Here is an 8403-nt window from a genome sequence, read left to right on the forward strand (position 1 = left end):
TTACTCTGGCCGGACGCATGTGGCACTTGGAACTGGCATTGGACAGGCAGCCCCCCCCCATGGAGTCACGTCTGAGCGCAGTAGCAGCTGTGCGCATATCATGGCCACTGCGTGTCAGGCACTCACACACGTGGTGTTACCAAGGCTACCATTCGGCTTCATTTTAATTGCACACAAATGGCAACATGGGTGGCACGCGGCACACTGAATTGCCCGACAAGCGGTGCGCACAGTTTAGCCTCCCATCTGAAAGAGGCCTTACTGCGATATAACCCAGATGACAGCAGAGAGTCCAGTTCAGGTTTTCTGGATTGCATAGGCTCTCCAATGCTCTTCAGTCTTCATTAATCACGGCCATTGTATCCTCCTGTTCACATGCGTTTATTTATGATCTGATCTTGGTTGGAGTAGCATTATATAGAAAGCACTTCAGAACCTGTTCACAAATGTTCATTCAAAAACAACCAGCTGGTTTGTGGCTGACATGATGGCTCACAGCCAACACTAACATATTGTTGATAGACACAAAGGTTGCTGTAAGCTACAACATGCATCTGTGATGTGGATGGATAGCTGCCAACTGCCCACATGCCTATGACAGAATCAGCAAGATAAAAGGAAAGGATAATGCATTTCATGATGGGAAGTGCCTGAAACAGTAGAGGTGGCCATACTTCTACAGATGTATGGGCAGAACGACCAAGAGACAGATCTCAATCTGATCGAATCTGATCAAAGGGAGATCTGTTGCCTGCCCATACACGTGCTTCATGTGGTTGCTGACTTATTGCATGTGAGGCACGTATATGTGCATGTTGGACAGAGTGCAGAGCCAGCGGCGGACACTGACTGGTAAAGCATGGGGCACCAGGGGGCACATTTTACACAGGGGGACAGTGCTAGGGGTTCTGTCACGTTTGTCGCTCATCCCGTTATCGCGCACACATCTTGCAGGATGTCCAGTCGATACATGATGTGACCAACTTTGACCAAAATTGGTTGCATCATTGATTGGGCATGCTCTTGGCGGTATTGATTTTCATCAGATCCGATTATAATTGGAACGGATTGTCGATCGGCCGCCAAGTCACCTGATGTATGGCCACCTTAACTGTTGGTGCCTACACTTTACTTTTCAAGTGCAGTTGTAATTTATTTCACAGAAACTACATGCTTATATTCTTTAACATTTAGCACCCCAATTCATGTAATGGAGTTGTAGTTGAACCCTCTCTGATTACATGGAACACATCAATGTAGTTATCCATACAAATCACATGGTAACCAGGGTGATGTGGTCCACATCAAGAGGATTAGGGCTGGCAATGTTAAGGAGAACTCACGGAGAAGCATGTGATCAGTTTGATCAGCTGATAGATTTGTAAAGCTCTGATTTGCTGGTCCTGATCATGTGTTAAACCAGGAAATCAGAAACCTTACAAATCTATCAGCTGATCAAACTGACGACATGCTTCTCCATGAGTTCTCCTAAGTATTGCCATCCCTAATGAGGATGTAGAAGAGGGGGTATCTGTGAACCCATTGGCTGTCATTCACTAGGGAAGCATGGCTGTGGTGTAGATGGCATTTAGTGCCCTCATAGCATAGCTCATGTGACGTCCACAGAGACTACTGTCGGGGGTGAGGGAGTTGCAGGCTGTTGGCTGTGCAGACCTGGCCACTGTTGACAGCTTACAGCCTAAACTTTGAATTGTGATACTGCAGAAACTGAATATGTTAAAATATATTCTTAATGCACCTTTTTCAATTTGCATCTCTATGAAAAATAATTATAAAACTTACTTACATAATTATAATACCATACCCACTAATATAAAGTTGGTTGCTCTTTTGTTAGTACATAGCAGCCTCCACTCCTTGGGGAAGGCTTTCTACTACAGTGGGTTGCAAAAGTATTCGGCCCCCTTGAAGTTTTCCACATTTTGTCACATTACTGCCACAAACCTGAATCTATTTTATTGGAATTCCACGTGAAAGACCAATACAAAGTGGTGTACACATGAGAAGTGGAACGAAAATCATACATGATTCCAAACATTTTTTACAAATCAACAACTGCAAAGTGGGGTGTGCGTAAATATTCAGCCCCCTGAGTCAACACTTTGTAGAACCACTTTTTGCTGCAATTACAGCTGCCAGTCTTTTAGGGTATGTAATGTCTCTACCAGCTTTGCACATCTAGAGACTGAAATCCTTGCCCATTCTTCTTTGCAAAAGAGCTCCAGCTCAGTCAGATTAGATGGACAGAGTTTGTGAACAGCAGTTTTCAGATCTTGCCAACGATTCTCGATTGGATTTAGTCTGGACTTTGACTGTGCCATTCTAACACATGGATATGTTTTATTTTAAACCATTCCATTGTTGCCCTGGATTTATGTTTAGGGTCGTTGTCCTGCTGGAAGGTGAACCTCCGCCCCAGTCTCAAGTCTTTTGCAGGCTCCAAGAGGTTTTCTTCTAAGATTGCCCTGTATTTGGCTCCATCCATCTTCCCATCAACTCTGACCAGTTCCCTGTCCCTGCTGAAGAGAAGCACCCCCAGAGCATGATGCTGCCACCACCATATTTGACAGTGGAGATGGTGCATTCTGAGTGATGTGCAGTGTTAGTTTTCCGCCACACATAGCGTTTTGCATTTTGGCCAAAAAGTTCCATTTTGGTCTCATCCGATCAGAGCACCTTCTTCCACATGTTTGCTGTGTCCCCCGAATGGCTTGTGGCAAACTGCAAACGGGACTTCTTATGCTTTTCTGTTAACAATGGCTTTCTTCTTGCCTCTCTTCCATAAAGGCCAACTTTGTGCAGTGCTTGACTAATAGTTGTCCTATGGACAGATTCCCCTAACTGAGCTGTCGATCTTTGCAGCTCATCCAGAGTCACCATGGGCCTCTTGACTGCATTTCTGATCAGCGCTCTCCTTGTTCAGCCTGTGAGTTTAGGTGGACGGCCTTGTCTTGGTAGGCTTACAGTTGTGCCATACTCCTTCCATTTCTGAATGATCGCTTGAACAGTGCTCCGTGGGATGTTCAAGGCTTTGGAAATCTTTTTGTAGCCTAAGCTTGCTTTAAATTTCTCAATAACTTTATCCCTGACCTGTCTTGTGTGTTCTTTGGACTTCATGGTGTTGTTGCTCCCAATATTCTCTTAGGCAACCTCTGAGGCCGTCACAGAGCTGCTGTATTTGTACTGATATTAGATTACACACAGGTGCACTCTATTTAGTCATTAGCACTTATCAGGCAATGTCTATGGGCAACTGACTGCACTCAGACCAAAGGCGGCTGAATAATTATGCACACCCCACTTTGCAGTTATTGATTTGTAAAAAATGTTTGGAATCATGTATGATTTTCGTTCCACTTCTCAGGTGTACACCGCTTTGTATTGTTCTTTCACGTGGAATTCCAATAAAATTGATTGATGTTTGTGGCAGTAATATGACAAAATGTGGAAAACTTCAAGGGGGCCGAATACTTTTGCAAGCCACTATATACTCTGGTACATGGATGCAGGACATGCTCCCATTCAGACTCAGAATGGTGTTGGTGCTAGGCTCTCACCTGAGTCCTAATCCAACACAAAGGTGTCACGTGGGCTTCAGATTGGGGATCTGTTTGGGCCAGTCAAGTTTGTCCACACCAGACCTAGCAAAGCCTTTCCTTATGGACCTTGCTTTGCACACAGGAGCAGAGCCAAGCTGGAACTGAAAAATGTTCCAACCACACTATTGCTAGAAAGGTGGAAGCACGCAATTCTTTAAAATCTCATTATAAGCTGTGGCAAAAATATTCCCTTTACTAGAATTATGAAATATTGCCTACTGTTCCTCAAACAGCCAACTTAACAAGTGGCACCTTGTAAACAAGCGGGTTGTGTTCCTACAATGTCAAGTCATCAAGTCATCCTGTCAGACTACTTCGTGAAGCATGACTCAACACTGCTGAGAATGCATTTCCACTGGGCTATAGTCCAATGATGATATACGGTATTTTACACAGTTCTAGCCAATATCTGGCATAGCACCACAGAAATACAGTCCATGATGCCAATGTAGATTCCAAAGGCAGTTTGGCAGTAAATGTTGAAACTGAGGATAGATGATTTTATAGGCTCAGCGGGATTCTTGTCTAAACATGTGTAGCCCTGTGTAGTCTGGTTGTTGCCAGAGGCATTGTAAGACTTCTGGGTATCAATGGAGAGTATTGTGTGGCAGATGCAATAAGGGATGGTAGTTGTAATGACAGAAAATAGGCAGGTCCTGTCAAACAACATAATTAGGTAAAGTGTCCCCTAAAACAAAATAACGGAAAATTGTATACTCACCTAACAGTAATTTTCCTTTCCATGTGCATCCATGGCAGCATACATATGGGTTAAGCCCCACCCCTACCAATTAACAGGACCTTAGCTATAAAACAAAGTGACCCCTAGTGAGCAGCATTCTCATTGACTAGCCGAACCAGAGAACAGCAAAAAGTCAACAAAAAGAAAGGGAGGGAAATCCCTATGCTGCCATGGATGCACATGGAAAGGAAAATTACCGTTAGGTGAGTATACAATTTTCCATTTTCCATATGCCTCCATGGCAGCATACATATGGGATCTAACTAGCAGAAAAAAAATAAGGGTGGGACAAGACTTGCTGACCAAAAATAATTTCAATTAAGGCTTTAACAGATTCAGAAATAACTTTCTTTCTAAATTAAACTGAAGCGGAGGCTGCTGGATTGACTGAAATGGGCAATGAAAGTATGGACAGAGGACCAGTTGGCAGCCTGGTGAATCTTTGCCCGGATAGCGAAGGTGGCACAGGGGACAGCTGAGAAGAGTGCACTGTGATGCCACCCAGAGGGACAGGGTCACAAACCCTGATAATAGGCTAGCCTAAATAAAAGGCTTTGTTGATTTATTTGAGCCATGAAGAGATCTTTTGAGTTTGATGTTAGCTGGCTCTTTCTCAGACCTGATGGAATTATGAAGAGCTGTTCTGATTTCCTGAAGCTCCCCTGTTACATTCACATAGGCTCTAAGTGTTCTTGCAACATCTAGAACATGCAGATCAGAGGAATTTGTATCCATAAAAGATGGCACTGTCCAATCCTGATTAAAGGGAAGCCCGGAAGTGAAGTGCTGTAGTGGTCTCAAAACTACTGAGTAGAATGTCAAGAATGAGCCCCTAGATCCTGGAGCTCGGAAACTCTTCTGTCCGAAGAGATAGCGACTAGAGGCATAGTTCTTAAGGTTAAGTCTCATTTCCTGCAGTCTTCCACTGGGTCAAAAAGAGGTTTTGCTAGGTAACTGAGAACCTGCGCAGTTCCCACTTTGGATAAAGGTTGCAATTAGGATGCTTGTTTTTGGTGGCAGCCTTCATAAATTGCACTATTAGAGGGTGAGAGACCCAGCAGTGATCCGTAAAAGCAGAGATAGCAGAAACCTGCACTTTGAGAGTGCGAGCCAATTGTTTTTCTAGGCCAATCTGGAGGAAGCTAAGAATATGTTGTGCTGGTGGAGCCATTGGATCAAAATTATTTACCAGAGCAATTGTGAAAAAAATATTTTCCAGTTTGTGGTAGTTTTCCCTGCTTTTAGGAGTGTGTTTATCAATGATTCTGAGTTTACCAGGTCTCTAAGCTTCCTCCCACAATTCTTAAGCCATTAAATTAAGGGATTGAGGAGACAGATGATAAATTGAGTCCTGGGACAGGGGGTTTGGTCTGACTGGAAGAGGAATAGGAGGTTCCAACTTCAGGCTCCAAATTAGAGGGACTCATGGCTGGCATGGCCAAAATGGACCCACCTGCAGGAGTACCACTTGTTCTAGGAGGAGTCTCCTCAGAATTTTGAAGATAAGTGGAGTTGGAGGAAAAAACAGAGACCATTCAGAAATTTCAGGTGTTGCCAGAGCACCCTGAGCCCTTGAATGTGGGGGCAAATCTCCTCGAGCTGGCATTTAGTTGATGTAGGTTGCCATCAGGTCCACCTACCCAATGGTCACAGATCACTCTGGATATATTTTATTGAGTGGCCACAAGTTATTGCCTCAGTCCCCTTGATTGAGAAAATCTGCCGCAGAGTTCTGAGGCCCTATGAGATAGACTGCCATGATGCTGCAGAGATTGCTCTCTGCACTGGAGATAATATTGATGACCTCTGACATGAGGAACAGACTCCTTGTGTCCCTCTGCTACCTGATATCAAAGACTGACGTCTCATCCCAGTAATGGCTGAAGGTCTGAAGCACCATATAAGCCACCCTGAGTTTGAGTATATTTGCAGTGATCGATCAGCTTTGTTTTGACTATTTTACCTAGGCTAATACGACCTGTAGACATGTCAAACCATACTTGCATCTTTACGAGCTATGGGTGAACGATTGGTTAATAGTTGTTGAGCTTGTGTTTAGCCACCACCGCAGACAGTCTCATCGTGGGAGTGAGAAGGATGGTCTGAGAGTAACTCTGGTGGTTTCATTGATGGAGAAACCCTAGTTGGAATGGGCAGATGTGCCAGTGAACCCTTTTGACCATCTGGATTGTAGATGACGAAGTGCCCAGGAGGTGTATACAACACCTTAATTAATGAATATAGTATGGTAATCAGCACTCGCGAACTTTTGCCAGCAATTTTCTCATCTGGTTACTGCATTGGATATAGATTAGAATCTTGCTCCCGGAAAGATTAGGTCCTCAGAAGGAGTGAGGTGGCTTTCCTCCTTGTTTGTTAACCAGCCAAAGACAGACAGTGTTTGAAGAAGAATCTGTTGCTAACACAGTAGAGCCTTGGGATCTGAGGCTAGCAACAAAAGATTGTCTAAATAGTGATAAAGTCCTAACTTTGCTTTCTCAACTGAGCCACCAGACACACTAGTACCAAAAAAGGTTGTCATGGCTGTGATAATGTCGAGAAGGAGGATGGTTACTGGAGAAGAATGTTACCAACTGCATGTAGGAAAGAAGTTTGAAATAATGAATGTATCTGCCAAGTCTATTGAATATATTCAGTTCTGTAAGGGAATGGCTGGTCCATTCATTTGTTGTAACTCCATCTTGAATGTTTTCAGAAAGATGAAGATTTAGGAATTTCAGATCCAGTACTGAACGCAGATCACCTGACTTCTTTACAAAGAAGAGAGGAGAGTAGACTTCCTGAAAGCGCTCCTCTTCTGGAACCAACATAACAGCCGTTTCCTGCAATGAGTCATGAATGTAAAAGAGCAGGTCTCTGTAAAGACAAAGTGACTGAGTGGTGGAGTGAACTTGCACATCCAAGAAAAACCGAACCACTCTGTATCTGTTGCCCACTCGTCCTTTATTGTTTTTGTCCAGATAATATGGAACTGCTGAAGTCTTGCAGCTACTATCTGGACTTCAGAATTGACAATAGGACTCTGCGCTGACTGCTTTGTGAGCTTATGGAGATTAGCATGTGAAGTTTGCCAATTCCTATGGTCTGGTCTTTCCTTCCGCAATGTCTTCTCTCCTCTGGTATAATACCAGCCTTGGTGACTGTTGGTTGCCAGATCCAACTTGTTACTAAAAAGATTTCTTCCATCAAACAGAATTTTAAACACATTTTGTTGGAAGCTGGGATCAGCAGACTAGACTTTTTTTTTTTTTTTTAACAGGCCAATTCACTGTCATGCAAAAAGCCTGGCCTATTAAGTGGACTGGACAAAATCTATAGCCGCTTCCCTAATAAACTTAGAGACAATATGAAAGTTATCTAAGCTGCCAGGATAGAATCAGAATCCTTGTCCACTTCCGTGGCAACTGAAGATAGAGCCAGGGCTGGTTTACATGCCCCTCCAGTAGTGGTATACACCATCTTTAAATCTATATCAAGTTAATGGTCTAGGACATCTTAAAAAGTAATCAAGATTTTTAACCTTACATGGCATGCAAGACACATGACTGACATGTCCACCATGGAAGCGAACGCTAGAACTGAAGAATTTTCTTGAAGAAAAAGGATGATGTTTGGAAAGTCTGCTTTTTCAGGAAGGTCTTTCTCCTTACATTTTCCCATTCATCTTTATTTGATCTCTTTCATGACAGGAAAGGAGAATGGTAATTATTTCAGACGTTTCTTAGCCTGGAGAAGGGTTTCCTCTTCCCAGTGAAAGGCTTCACAGATTGTTTGTAAAAAGGAGAAATAGAAACCAGATATCTGTATGCTCACTCTCATTGGATTCCTGCTAAACCATAGATGATTGAGGATATTCAGTATCTTCATTGATTTGCTGGGAGGATGCTTGGGGACCAAAGAGCCTACATAGGAGTCCATTGATTCCTGGACAGCCTGCTTTATCATCTTGGATGTGTGCATCTGGTGGAACTCTGGCTCTTTTCCCATCTGGTGGAAACAGACCTACTTTACTGATTTCCC

The sequence above is a fragment of the Hyperolius riggenbachi genome, chromosome 1 (assembly GCF_040937935.1).
Source record: "Hyperolius riggenbachi isolate aHypRig1 chromosome 1, aHypRig1.pri, whole genome shotgun sequence".
Classification (NCBI taxonomy): domain Eukaryota; kingdom Metazoa; phylum Chordata; class Amphibia; order Anura; family Hyperoliidae; genus Hyperolius; species Hyperolius riggenbachi.